This window comes from Lygodium microphyllum, chromosome 20 (genome assembly GCF_053477565.2).
Source record: "Lygodium microphyllum isolate KBCC chromosome 20, Lygodium_microphyllum_v1.1.10, whole genome shotgun sequence".
NCBI lineage: Eukaryota > Viridiplantae > Streptophyta > Polypodiopsida > Schizaeales > Lygodiaceae > Lygodium > Lygodium microphyllum.
In genome coordinates this window covers 81386062-81391742 of record NC_141154.1, presented here as the reverse complement: position 1 = coordinate 81391742, position 5681 = coordinate 81386062, and positions in this window count along the sequence as shown.

Sequence of the window (5681 nt, the reverse complement as noted above, 5' to 3'; positions counted from 1 at the left end):
TGCTACGTGACAAAATCATACGTAGCATAAAGAGCATATAAGGCAACTTAAGGGTTATGCACATAGACGGTGCATGCATGGGAAAGATTATATGAAACATGCATCGATGGTATGCAAGTTGATCTTGCATTAAATTCTAGCTAATATCACAAGCTATTAGTTCATTGGGATCTTGATGTTATGTGACAAACAACAATCATTAGGATCGAAACTACGATGCCTTGAGATTGGTCCGATAGCGATTATGCTTATCAATCCTATTCGGGGATTGGGCTAAATACAAACAACAACTTTGGGCCTCAAAGGCAAGTAGAGAGCTTAAGGGATTAGGAAATCATGAGTCAAGGGAAAGATTGATGCTTTTGTACTTGTCAGGCAGAAGACTGGGTTATCGATTAATGTAAGTGATTAATAGAACTTATATCATGTGCAATGTTTGAAATCGTAATATATGCCTTAGTCGAAAGAGGGGAATGTCAACTAAATTATACACAGAATCGCTCTTTGATCCAAAGGGGGAGAGCAAATACGCGATAAAAAGGTTATGGCGACTATTCCCGCAATGTTTGGAAAATGATACCTTTGTTTTTGTTGATAGATCAAATAAGTCCTAAATACTTTAGCATTAAACTAATTGTTGGGATGTGATTTGGATGATTATTCCAAGTACTTGTGTTTGATGATAAATGCATGGCAGGGGTCAGTGATGACAAGTTTCCATGGGGAATAAAGAATTTTTTTCTTGGAAGATGATATTCGGCTTGTTGCCTTGATTGTGCTTGATTTTTAATTGGATTAATTAAGGAAGGATATTTTGCATGGGTGGAACATCTCCAAGGTCACACTGTGATTCAACCCGAGAGGGCACTACTCGATTCACGAGCCAAAGGTCGAGTGGTAAAAAGGCCAACAATGGAAGTTGTGTCTCACTCCTAGGTTGCTTGGGATCAAGTGGAGCTCTAGACATCCCTTGCCTAGTCCGAAACAAAGTTGTAGATTGCCGTGAGCCCAACGTCTAGGGCGTTAGAAGATCCTATTCTAGATAATGGATGAAAATTACGGTGCCATGTGATTTGGACCGGGTACTTCTATTGGATAGAAGGGATACATAATTTTTCTTGTATGGGCAAGAGACAAAGATTAACATGAAGATAAGTTAAGGAATTTGTTTGAACTTGTTTGTCAAAGAATTACTTGCTCTGTATTTGTGTCTGTGCCATAAATTATGCGAATGAACCTTGTTCTTTTCTAAAAGGCTTAATTAATGAAGCTGATTTTAAATGTCACATATAAATGTGACATGACCTAATTAGATAACTAAAAGAACACCTACTGAGGGAAGCGGGTGGTCAGAACCCCCAACGGGTCTATCCTATGACAAGGTGGTTCCAGAGAACTGGGAGACTTCTCACAATATTTTATCACCGTGGACCTTTAGGTATTGTTATGTTAGAATCCGATTCATATTGTTTTAGGGGACCGGAATGGGACTATGCCCTACGGGCAGAGAGGTTGAGCGACACATCCCTCTGATTTCCCATTATCTTTGAACCAAGTGCAGTATGGATCTGCTTTGGATTGGGTATCTTTGTGTAAAGTAGGATGTCCAAAAACCGACGCTAGAATGTTGTCAAGAGAAACGTGCTTGGATAGCCGATAGGCGGGCACATTATAGTATGTATGTTTTTGCACATGAGGATAGCTGCTTTCCTGCAAGGTCAAGTCCCTACGCAAGGAGACAAATACTATCCTGGAAGATGTAGATGTATTGGAAGTCATTTAGGGGTCTTTGAAGGGTCAACGTGGGGCTGTGTAAGGTACAAATGCAAGTACATTGAGTGGATGCCTTGGACTACAAGATGGCATAGATTACTGATAAAAAAACATATGGACATGAGACCAAACTTGACACACAACCAATTGGGCTAACCACAAGAAGCAATGCATCAGAAGAGCAGTACAAGACACCCACTGAGGCGATGAAAAGTTCTACTATAGAAAAAATAGAAGGAGAGCCCCTGAAAATGCCTCCCACAAGTGCCAAGCAATGGACAAAGATGCAAAGAGACTGATTGCAACAAATGGTTTGGATGACATGAAAGCCCTCATAAGAGCTGAGATTGCAGCAATATGTATACCAATGATTGACAAGGTATCAAGTGACATGAACGCAATGTATGAAACATGGGGAAAGGGATTGAATGCTAAAATGGATGCAAAATTGAAAGCGTGCATGAGGGTGTGGGGCAACATGCAAAAAAAATTCATGAATGACATGGACACAAAGCAAAATGATATGTATGAAAATTTGCAAGAGACATTCAGAAAACAACTAAGTGTTGTTGTAGAAACAAATGGAAAATCATGCTCTAATAGTTGGGATGATGAAAAATATAAAGAAATCAAGGCTTACTTGCAAATGGATATGATAGATAACTTGAACATGGAAAGGGACGCTTGGAAAGCAGATATGGATGCATTGAAAGCTGATACAAATGCATGCATAGCAGCCAACGACATAGAGATTGGTGAGCTCAAAAGGTAGTTAGAGTCATGTAAGAATGAATTAGGGACATACAAGTCAATGATGGATGCACAAACAACAATGTTAGAAGTACTAGAATTAAACAAAGAGGTGGAAAGTTAAAAAAAAGGCATATAGACATGGGTGAATGTGGTAGAGGGAGCTCAAAAGAAAGTAGAAAATGTTCATCAAACAGTGAACAAAAATGCACAATGGATTGAGATAGTCAAAAGAAACAAAGGGATGCCTCAAAACAAAGTAGAAATGATGAACGCAACACTAGAGCATGAAGTAAAGAGGAAAGTCCAAGCATTGCGTATATGTGTGGTGGGATGGGCTAAAAAAGGAAACCCTCACTAGGATGCAAAAACACTTTGTGCTAAGATGGGTGCAGATATGAGACATGCATTATGGATGCTTGGAGGATAGGTGATCCAAATGACAAAAGAGGTCAGATCCTCAAGCTGAAATTTGAGGAAATGATAGCAAAAGGGCCTTCTTATCAAAGACAAAGGCTTTGAAGGGCGAAAATATTTATCTCGATGAGGATCTTATTAGCATGTCCTATTTCATTGTTATTTTGTCATCTCCTAGTTGTGAGCTCCTATCAGAGTTTGGCGCGACAGAGGAGCTCTGACTATTTAGTGTGTTGCTACTTTTTTGTTTGCATTCCCTTCTTGGGTGGAGCTCAGCCTATTTTGGACTCTTTATGTGCAGTCGGCCACATGAACAGCTTCACGACTTTCAGGTCTTCCAACCACTTAATCCTCTTTAGGTTGGTCTGTAGATAAGCAAACTGGTTGGCGGCTATATAGTAGATTTCTGAAGCACCTGTCCATCTTTGTTCCATGTACAAAGGTGATGGATTATAGATCTGCTCTAGGATGTTCATCATCCCAATTCTTTGTCTATAAAGCGGAGAATGCATTGCAGTCATAAACATGACTCGAAATACAAAAAACTTGTTCCATGCTTTGTAATTCCGCAAGACAGCATTGAAGGTAAGGAAATGTTTGGACAGCAACAATTTCTTTACTTCATTTCATTGAAATTTCATAAAAATAATTCCGTTGTTGGTCGGCTCTAATACCAACTGTAACATGTCCACTAGTATCATCCAGGACACGTCTTAGCAGTCCATCGGAAAGGATGTCTAGAAAGCTCCGCCCGGCACTCCCATGGAATGTTACGGGGTTTGTGATCTAGGGTTTTCCGCGTCTGCCACGTAGCGGAAGTATTCTGGCCGTCCCCACTTAGGATCGACCGGAATTTGTGTTTTCTTGATTGGTCATTTCCTAACAGCAACTAGCGTTGGACTCAAGCGAACTACTTTACGCAGAAATGCTAGGTCCGAAGCGGATTCATGCTGCACTTGGTTCAAAGAGAATGGGAAACGAGAGGGATGCAAAGCTCAACCTCTCTGCCAAAAGACATAGTCCCATTCCATTCTCCTAAAACAGCGTAAATCGGTTAAGACATAATTCTAGGTCAACGCTTTTGTTGTTCGTGTCCCTTGACGATCATTCCGCTGTTCTTCAAGATTTGAGAAAAGTTCCCGGCCAACCGGGACCACCCAACCGTAGAACGGACCCATGGCCCATCCTCCCACTTTCCTCGGTTTGTTTTAGTTAGGTAATTATCTAACACATTAATTGGACATGTAACAATCAGCTTCTTTAATTAATCCGTTAAGCACTGGTTCCTTCACGTAATCTTATCATGTGACATAGAAAAACAATATCAAACAAGTTCTTTATTAACATATCATCATATTTATCTTTGAAATACAAGGAGTACTGCCCGTAGGCTTGTCCATAATCCGCCCGAAGGCTATCCAGCAATCCACAGGGATTACTATTCCAAGCTTCCGCTCGTAGACTAGTATGCGGGCCTCGAGATCCAATCCCGAGTCACGTTAGCCTCTTGCGCAGGACCCGAAAGTCGAGGGATTTACGGCCACAGCCCTTCCTGGAACCCAAGTGTCCTCTTGCTCCAAGTAGAGCTCAACGGAGAGACCTCTCGCGGTGGGTTTGGTCTACGTTCCCGGCGTGGTCAACAACCCCCTTGGTTAGGGTCAGGCAGGTAGTCGGGGGTAACTGAAACTGCCTCTCCCTTCAGGCCTTCAACCTGAAGTATATATATATTCATTTAATTTGTAATTCATAAATCAAACAGTGCTCTAAAATCTCTAGCAAGCACAAACATTTCCATTAACCGATCTTGTTGTTGGCAAACTGCTAAGGAATGATTCTTTCCTTTCGAATGCATCAGCACTCGTTCCAGGGTGTCTTGCATCTTGGCAAGATCCCTTATATTTTGGGTTAGGGCGTACGCTATTAACCCAACTTGGTCAACCCTAAAGTTCATTGGATACTTTAGTTTCCGATTTTTAACCTTCCTTACTTAGAAGGATATCAAAGAATACATCCTTTTGCAAGATAACTTGCGTAAGGATCTGCCATCCTTTCTTCTTGTGAATCAATCACAAGACCATATGACTTCGTACTTGCTGTGCAAGTCCTGTATCGTAATATGCAATGAAACAATCCGTTTCAAATTTTTTTTTTTAAAGCTGACGTTTGTCAGACCTAGGGTCTCCTTTATTATTTTCTTTAAGAACCTCAGGGACAAACCCTAGTTCTTTTACGTTTACAATTGATTGACCCTACAATCAGGGAAGGTGGGCAAGTATTTAAGGTATAAACATTTCTTGGATTTTAAATATTTCCCAATGCATATTTCGCAGCATAGGTATTTCTAAGTTTATATTAATTCGGTTAACTTTTAGAAGGTAATATCGAGATCACCTCGAACATGATTTGTTATCTATGTGACAATCGATTTTTCAGTCCTAAACTTTATTGCTTCAAGCTTAGGTAAATTCAATTAATCTTCCCTTTTTCCTTGCGAACAAAACTCATGCCAAATAAACAATCTTCCCCTTGCTAAGATATGCAATTAGCAATGATAACTTCCTGGAGTTTAAGCAATGTAAGAAACCTTTCATGAATTTCACCTTCTATGATGATTCGTTGTAAAAAGAATAGGGGTTAATGGTGCAAGATGCAATTTTTATTCCTTCAAGATTTAACTGGAATATACTACTTTAGTGGGTAAATAATCTTGCTCATAATTCGTTTCAGTGCATAAGACTATT